Here is a 10,052-nt window from a genome sequence, read left to right on the forward strand (position 1 = left end):
CCCATAGGGCTCTTTAAAGTCTCCTTAATATCTGTTCTTTCCTTTTCCCATGCTTAATTTTGTGTATTTGTGGTTCTTTTTTATTTGTGGATTCAAATTTCTGGAAAATTGTGTGTTTGTATTTTCTCCCAAGACATCTTTCTTTCATTTATTTACTTATGCATTCATTTCACACAAATGTTTCAAGCCCACTTTATATGGAGAGCACTGTATTGGGCACTAGAGATTCAGTGGTGAAATGATCAGATATCGTCCTTGCCTTTGTGATACTTATAATCTAGCAGTGAATAAGTAATGTAATTGTGATAAGAGCTAGGGTGTGTGGATGCATATACAAGAAGGAGTTAACCCATATGGGTGTCAAGGAAACCTCTGCAGAAATAATGTTTAAACTGAGATCTCTATTGATTTAGTACGTGTGATTTAGGTGAAGAAGAGGCAGATATCATTGCAGTTTGAGGAAACAGCTTATGAAAATGCCCTGAGGCAGAAAAAGGAGACTAAAAATCACTAGTATGGCTGAAGCATAAACAAAGTCCTATTGTTTTCCTTCACTAATAATAATTTCTGCTTTTATTAATATTATTCCTTTTTCTTCATTTTTAAAGAGCTGCTAATTTTTCTTTCCTCTATTATCTCTTAGTTCATTTTACTAAAAATATTTAAAGTTATACATTTTTTATTGAGTATCACTTAGGCTGTAATAATTTTTAATTTGATGCATTTTTGTTATTTTCTCAATTGTTTCTATTTGTAGTCTTGATTTCCTTTTTTGGATTAAGAAATATTTAGCAAGTAATTTAAGTTAATGTATGTATTATAAAGAATTTATTGTGAGAAGATATTGCTGGCCTAACCTGGGAATGTTTTGTGGATCTTTAGCTGGATTTACCTAAAATAGGAGAGAGCCTCTTTTAAAATCTGTTCTGTCTGGGATGGCTTTATTTTCTTCACAAAGTTATACTTCTAGACTTCAAAATGCTTTTGTCCTATCTCCCTTAGATAATCATTAACTGGAAATCTTCACTGTTGCCAACTAAAATAATTATGGAACTAATATTTTATCTCTATATTTTTATCACATTAATTCATATATATGCTGATATTATACCAAATTGTATCAATTATTGGATAACTGTACACATTTTTAGATTTTTTCAGAGAAAAATTATCATTATATAAGGTAAATGTAGTGGACTATTATATATATATATATATGAACCATTTTTCGTAAGTTAAGGAATACTAAAATCCTTTTTCTGCTATAGATTAAAAGAGATGACTTCAGTGACTTCTCTATTATAATTCAGTGTGAAGCTATGTTTAAATACAACTCAATGTGATGTGCCTGCCTGAGGCAACTGACATTTCAAATTGTGACTCTTTTCACCCGAAAAGCAAGAAGGTCTGCTCTTTCCTGTAGTTGGAGCTATTAAATGAAGTTAATTCAAGAAATCAGAATCTAACTCGTGACTTATTAGATTCTTTCATTTGCATTACAAATCGTTTGAAGGGAATGAAGCAATTGACCAAAAAATATTGAAGAAAGACTAGAGTAAAACATTATTAATTTGAACTCGCTTATTTTTGAATATCTGATCATCTAGGCATAGGGAATGAAAGACAGTGGATGAAATCATTTACAATGGAAATCAATAAGATTTTACAGGGAAGATTAAACTATTCACTAGAACAAACTTTCCAATCACTATCAGTACCTGAGACTTGAAACCAAATATTGCATATTACCCCCACCTCAAACAAATGTAAAATTTCTTTAGCTAAACTGAGTTCCAAACCAAAATATTATATTTTGTTAAAATAATCTCCATATTCACACAGTCTTCTCCCCTCTGTATCTGTGTGTTAGTGTCCAAATTTTTATCTTATAAGGATATCAGCCATTGGATTAGGGCCCCCCTTAATCCAATATGACTCATTTTAACTTGATTACATCCGTAAAGACCCTATTTCCAAATAAGGTTATTTTCACAGGTACCAGGGTTAGGACTTGAACTTGTATCCCTATATTTTTTTAGGGATACAACTCAGCCCACAATAGCACCCATCCTTGCCTTTAATTTTTTCAACCTCCCAATAGCCTTCCTGTTTAAGTATATTCCTCTCAGATTTGTCCTCCTCTTTCTTCTTAGTGACCTTGTTTTAGGTATCATTTTCCTCTCGTGTATCTTCAAACTTTATCTCTTTTCTGGCTGTTTCATCAGCATATAAACATATTCAAGTCATGTTCATATTAAAAGCAACAATGAATCCTACCTATCTCAACCCTATATTTCTTTTTACCTCCTATCCCTTCTCCTTCCTATATCCCTGAACATGTGTCTTATATTCATATTTACTATGTCTTCTCTTCAAATCACTCTTCAATCAACTGAAGTCTGGCTTCTGCCCCACCACTGAGACTGCTTGCTCTTGTCAAGATTTTCAGTGCCCCCTTTGTTGTTAAATCGATGGACACATCTTATTTCTTCTACTCTAAAACTCAGTGCCTCACTGGAATTTTTTGGCCACTCTCGTCTTCTTCAAACCAGACCCTTCAAATCAAATCCCTTGATTTCCATGGTATTTCACTTTCCAGATGTTTCCTCTGAGTGCTTAGCCTTCTTGGAAGGCTTTTCTTCCTCTACTTACTTTATAAATTGTGATGTCCTCCTAGGATTAATTTACCTTTCTTTTCTTACTGTATAATCTTTTTGTGGTTAGTCTTATCTCCTTGCATGTCTTCCACATCAACTATATGATACTGATCTCCCAGAATGTATGTCTTCAGTCCATATTTCTTTTCTGAACTCTAGTGTATATGCAGCTGCCTGTTACACATTATCTCTTGGGTGTCTCACAGGCACTTCAGATGCAACAAGTTAAAATTACTCCTTATCCTATATTATTTTCTTTCTTAGTGAGTGGCACTACTGTCTAGCCAGTTACCCTAGTGAGAAGCCTCAGAGTCGTCATCATAACTCTTCCATTTTCTTTACCTCCATATACAATTTCCTATATATTATGTCTCTTTGTAATGTCTTCAAATTAGTCCTCTTTTCTCCAGCATCACTTGAACTGACTTAGATTAGGCCCCATATTTTCTTCCTAGCTTCTTTAATTATAACATTTTGTCCAGTCCAAACCATTTCCACATTGCTGCCTGTTTGATTTTCCAAAATGCAATCAGATGATTGGATTCGGTGCCCCTTGATGAATCTTTTATATACTCCCCTAGGTTATGTGTTTACCTCTGTGCAACAACATAGATGAGATCTTTTTTTTAACCCCCAGACACTAGCACAGTGTTTATCATATAAAATCCACTCAAAAGTTTTTAAATGAATAAAGTCATCAATATGTACAAGATTAATCTAAATATAGAGTAATAAGAGAAGGTGACAAAGATTGGATTCTTAGGGAAAGATAAATATTTAAGAAGTAGGCAGGGGATGAAACTGGGTAAGAGAAATCAAATGGTGGTCAAAGGTTCTCCAAAGAGTAGAACCAAGAGAGAGTGGAAGTACTTGGTCATACATGCTAGTTTGTCTAGGACAGCACTGAATTACAGCTGCTATACTGACTCCTGTCCAGTTTAGCATTGTTCCAGATTTTTCACTTTTAATGAGAAGTTGTTATGAATAGTTGCATTGAGATAAGCTGGGATGTGTTTGGAGAAATAGTAGATGCCAAGGTATGCTGCCCTGATTCTTCCAAAGACCAAAGAACTCATTTCTCCAGCTACTGGTAGTGGCTGGCAGCAGACAGCTCTCAACTGAATTCTTCTCTAAATGCTTAAAATGTATGGTCTATTAATTTAATTCCAAAGCTTGTCCTCAGAACCACATTGTCTCATCTAATGACTGATAAATGCAGGGAGTTAAAGTCCCATCCTCTTTCTATTTTGGGCAATTATAAGAACCATCCCAGCTCCAGAGCTCCTCATGGGATCAGCAAGGGCCTTTGTTGTGACTGCATTGCTACTCAGTTCTCCCTCTGCCCAGTTCTACTTCTTTTGCTCCTACCACATATTTTGATCCAAGAACACACTCCTACAAACTTCTTGTGTAGTCTCCATCTCTGAGTCTGCTTTATGGGGAACCTGTTGTGTAACATTAGATCTCCACTTTTCACTTCTAGCTACTGCCATGGTCTCATCTAGCAGTATATGAAATGTATGTGCAGTTAACAGATTTCTCACTTTGACACATGGTGAGATCTGAAAGATGACCTTAAGATAACCTGAATCTGTGTCTTGACCCCTCCCAGATGCAATAAACCAATACCTTCCTTTCAAAGACAGCATAATGGTGCTCACTGGTAAAATGAAGCATTTCAACACAGAGGTTAAATTTATTTACCTGTAGCCTAGAAACAGGTAACTCTGACTGCAGGTGGTGGTAGATTTATTCAACGGTGATGTCCCTGACAACACCTGTCGTTCCAGCCATTGTGATGTGGCTTGTGCTACAACATTCAAGACACCCAAGGCTACCAGGCCATTAGTAGGCAGAGTCAGTGGGAAACAAGGAAAATTATTGATTGAGTGTGCATGAAATATGTGCAGAAAATAGAGACTGAACACACCTGTTCTATAGCACATCGTATATATTAAAAACTCTTCTTATAATTGTTTTTTATTTACTGTACAATGAAATTACTTTATAATTTGAGTAACAGTATTGTGTTTTCCAATACACTTTTTCAGCAGTAATGATCTAAATAAAGTGCATGCTTTATTTAGTAAAAAATTTCATACAGAATTTACATTTCTCAAAGAAACTGATGACGAGCAGAATGTATTTTGCACAAAACATTTGTCAATACTGCAACCCACGTGGGGGCCATATCTGGTCACTTGGAAAACAAGAGACACAAATCTGCTGAAGAAGCAGTATCATTTATTTCAAAATTAGCAGTTTTCTGAAAAAGACTGTGTCCAAAGTTGATAATTTTACAAGTGCACTTTCAGAATAAACATGTATACATTACAGTGGAAAGCATGATTTTTTTTCATCTAGATCAAAAAATAATTAAAAAGTAATTTCTTGCTCATTTTTTATTCAAACTTTTTATGTATAGATAGGAAAGGGAAGTGATGGTTCACTTTACCAGTGAATAAATAGCATTAGAGACAGATAAGTAAGAAACTATTAAAGAATATGAACATGTTGGCTTCATCAGCAGAACTTCACAAATAGTCAAATGTTGCCAATTTTATATTAATGTCATCAAATTATTCAAATATAAAGTCAGTTTATTCCAATGATGGTTCAATTTTTCATCCAATTTATGGAATCAAAGTAAAACTTTTGGGAATTTATTATGTCAAAGTGAAACAGCTAATATTTTGAATGTAATTACAAGTTCAGTGATAAAGCTTCTCACTAAAAAGAAAATTATTGGGTTTAACAATGATAATATGAAACAGATTTTATTAAGAAGCACAGCCTTGTGGTAAAAACAGTGTTCTTAGTAAATTAAGAAGCCTATGGAATAGAAATGTACTAGGAATTGTTTGTGGAACACATATGATGTGCAATTGAATCCAAACAGCTGATATTTTAAATAGAAGCCAATCTAAATAGAAGCTTTGGTTGTCAAAATGTAAACATACATATGTACATAGGACAATTAACTTACAAAGTTAACTGCAGTTAATTCAACAAAGAAGCCTATGTTGAATTATAAAACATTTCAGAAAGTATGCACTTTCTCTCTTCATCCATAACCAGTCAGACTGTAGAAATACTTGAGCCTTTGAAGAAGTATTTTGTGAATCAGCCTAAGCTACCATAATGGTATTGGGCTATTTTTAGAAACAGGTACTCCAAATTTGTGTTGAATTTATTCAAAATCAGTTTGAGACCTTAAATGAAAATATTTAATGAATGGAACACCCAACACCTCCAGTTTTTAAAGCTTTTAGAAAATTGCAATTATTAAATAAAAATTCACACAACGGAACATGTTGAACTTTATCCTCACAAGCAAGGAAGTATTGAATAAAGTGTATGAACTTTGATTTCCAAATTCTCTAATTCCACCTTGTAAAATTCAATTTGTAGGAACTTTTAACTGGATAAGTTTACATTATGTCTGGAATGAATAAAATTTAGAAGACAGATTTGCAGCATCTAAATTTGGTGAAGCATTGAAAGGAAACAGGTGACTTTTTAAAAAATACAAATTTATTTATTTATTTAATTTTGGCTGCGTTGGGTCTTCGTTGCTGCACATGGGCTTTCTCTAGTTGTGGTGAGTGGGGACCACTCTTAGTTGTGGTGCACGGGCTTCTCATTGAGGTGGCCTCTCGTTGTGGAGCATGGGTTCTAGGTGTGTGGGCTTCAGTAGTTGTGACACAAGGGCTCAGTAGTTGTGGCTCGCGGGCTCTAGAATGCAGGCTCAGTAGTTGTGGTGCACAGGCTTAGTTGCTCCGCAGCATGTGGGATCTTCCTGGACTAGGGCTCAAACCTGTGTCCCCTGCATTGGCAGGTGGATTCTTAACCACTGCACCACCAGGGAAGTCCCATAGGTAACTTTTTTGACAATTGTAGAAAGGTACTCTGAATGGTGGCCAAAAACTAGTGCTCTGTGGAAATGTTTGGGCTGAAACACTTACACATTTGTGGTGGCTGTGAGATGTGCCTGACAGCACTCCAACCTCAGCTTATGTCTCTTCCACCCAACGTTCCTTCCTCCCTCCTTCACTCAGTGTTAGACTTCCATTGCAGTCTGACAACTCTCCCAGCCTTCTCTAGATCCCTTCCCATTTCCTCTCACAGTATTCCCTTAAGAAAATCCTTCCACATTTAATCCTATATTGGCATCTGCTTCTCAGAAAACTGGGACTAACACACGACATTTTATTTTAAAACATAGAATTGAAAATATCCTTCACTTATATGTAACTTGCTTTTGCTCTGAGCTTATCAGGTACTTCAGCACCCTTAGAGTAATTTTTCAATTGATAATATTTTGGCTTATAGAAAAAGTCGACTGAAGGTGTCAACACTTCAAATTTCTTAACCATAAAATATTATTTTCTTATCCAGATCAGGAAACATTTGAGAGTGAAAGGAAGTGCTAAAATTTATATAAATTTTGAGCTATGTATTTGTTGATGAACAGAGTTCTATCCAGTAACTTTTTTAAAAAGTTAAATTCTTTCTAAAAATATAGAATAACACATATTTCTCTACATGAAAACAAAATTATATTGTAAAAGGTCTTTATATTGAATTTTTAGCTTTAGTGAGGTATGATTGATATAAAAAAGTCACACATTTAATTTATACATTCCGATGAGTTTAGACATATGCATACAACCATGATACCATCACCAAAACCAAGGCACTGTACATATTCATCACCTCCAAAAATTTCCTTGGTTCTTTTTCTCGGTAAGAACACTTACATGAGATCTATCCTCTTAATGTATTTTACAGTGCATAATACCATACTGTTAACTACAGGTACTATGTTGTACAGCAGATTTCTAGAACTTACTCATTTTGCATAACAGAAACTTTATATCATTGAAAACAATTTCCCATTTCCTCTCCCACAAGCCCCTGGCAAACCACCATCAACTATTTTAGATATGCCATGTAAGTGGAATCATGTGGTATTTGTCCTTCTGTGACTGGCTTACTTCATGTAATATAATATCCTGTAGACTCATCCATGTTGTCATAAGTGGTAGGGTTTCCTTCTTTTTTAAGGCTGAATAATATTTTACATATAGACTACATTTTCTTTTTCATTCATTGTTTTTGGATATTTTGGTTGTTTTCTTGGATTCATTTTCCACTTGGATATGAACATGGGGTTGCAGATACCTCTTCAAGATACTGATTTCAAGTCTTTTGGATATATACCCAAAATGGGATTGCTAGATTAAGACCACAGTAATTTATAACCTCATTCATACCTTTTAGGATGGCTATTGTAAAAATTTTTTTAAGTGTTGGCTAGGATGTGGAGATATTAGAACCCTTGTACACTGTTGGTGGTAATGTAGAATGGTGCTGCCACTACAGAAAATAGTATAGAGGTTCCTCAAAAAATTAAAACTAGAACTACCATATAGTGATGTTTGAACATTACAAAGTAAATCAGAACATTTATACTTGATATATATTGATATTAACATAGGTTAATAATTCCTGAGACTTCTCTGTTGCTGATACCATGTTGCTGATAGGTGTTTAATTATAAATTTTTGTTTACAGCTTTTCCCCAGAGCCCTGAGGGTTGTAGGTGTGTTTCAAGGACCCCCATAGGGTGAGGCACATCCAACCGGTGTGTGTCCAGACCTGCTCCCCCGGGCTTAAACTGAAGCAGCCCACTTCATGTGTTTTATGTATTGTTCTTGCATAAACATTTCCTTTTGCAAAATAAATGCTGCTAAAAATATTTGAAAACTACTGGCCTAGTGTTCTCTTGTACTGTACTTTAAAGCAAAAAGAACAGGATCTAAAAATATTTCTACCATTTATATTTTCAACTCTTGTAAAGTAGGTTGGTTTTTTGGATTCTTCCTTCCTCTCCTTTTTCTGAATTAGTTTTATTGTTTTTTGTACCCACTTAAATGAAATGCAGGGAGAGGGCTTTGAAATGGCTTTATTAGGCTGGAGACTTTTCTTTTTAAAATAATAATATGCAAAACCAGACAAAGATGTCACAAAGAAAGAAAACTACAGGCCAATATCACTGATGAACAACAGCTAAATGGATTAAATAAGCTCTAAATGCCAGGCCAGAAACTATCAAACTCTTAGAGGAAAACATAGGCAGAACACTCTATGACATAAATAAAATTCTCAACGTCATAAATCATTAGAGAAATGCAAATCAAAACTACAGTGAGATATCATCTCACACCGGTCAGAATGGCCATCATCAAAAAATCTAGAAACAATAAATGCTGGATAGGGTGTGGAGAAAAGGGAACACTCTTGCACTGCTGGTGGGAATGTAGGTTGATATAGCCACTATGGAGAACACTATGGAGGTTCCTTATAAAACTACAAATAGAACTACCATATGACCCAACAATCCCACTACTGGGCATATACCCTGAGAAAACCATAATTCAAAAAGAGTCATGTACCAAAATGTTCATTGCAGCTCTATTTACAATAGCCAGGACATGGAAGCCACCTAAGTGTCCATCATCGGATGAATGGATAAGGAAGATGTGGCACATATATACAATGGAATATTACTCAGCCATAAAAAGAAATGATATTGAGTTATTTATAGTGAGGTGGATGGACCTAGAGTCTGTCATACAGAGTGAATGAAGTAAGTCAGAAAGAGAAAGACAAATACCGTATGCTAACACATATATATGGAATCTAATGGAAAAAAATGTCATGAAGAACCTAGGGATAAGACGGGAATAAAGACACAGACCTACTAGAGAATGGACTTGAGGATATGGGGAGGGGGAAGGGTAATCTGTGACAAAGTGAGAGAGTGGCATGGACATATATACACTACCAAACGTAAAATAGATAGCTAGTGGGAAGCAGCCGCATAGCACAGGGAGATAAGCTCGGTGCTTTGTGACCAACTAGAGGGGTGGGATGGGGAAGGTGGGAGGGAGGGAGATGCAAGAGGGAAGAGATATGGAAACATATGTATATGTATAACTGATTCAATTTGTTATAAAGCAGAAACTAACACACCATTGTAAAGCAATTATATTCCAGTAAAGTTGTTAAAAAAAAAAAAAGAAATATAATTCAATAGTGGTGGCTAGAATCATAAATAGTGTTTGGCCAGGGAGTCCATTTTGGATATGAACAACCTGTACTCCCGTTTTTCTATTAAGAATAAATAAAATACTTTCAATGTCTGTTTTTTAAAAAATTAATAATAATAATATGTATTTAAAAATAGGAATGTAGTGATAATGAAAAGAAAATATGTACCCTTGAAAATTAGTATACAGGGACTTATGGTGATATACTCTATTTGAAGAAATGGCAATACTGAAAAGAAAACAGACATTTATGTTTTAAAATTATGTCAAATTCTTACTG

Source organism: Neophocaena asiaeorientalis, unplaced genomic scaffold (genome assembly GCF_003031525.2).
Source record: "Neophocaena asiaeorientalis asiaeorientalis breed wild unplaced genomic scaffold, Neophocaena_asiaeorientalis_V1.1 scaffold15, whole genome shotgun sequence".
Classification (NCBI taxonomy): Eukaryota; Metazoa; Chordata; class Mammalia; order Artiodactyla; family Phocoenidae; genus Neophocaena; species Neophocaena asiaeorientalis.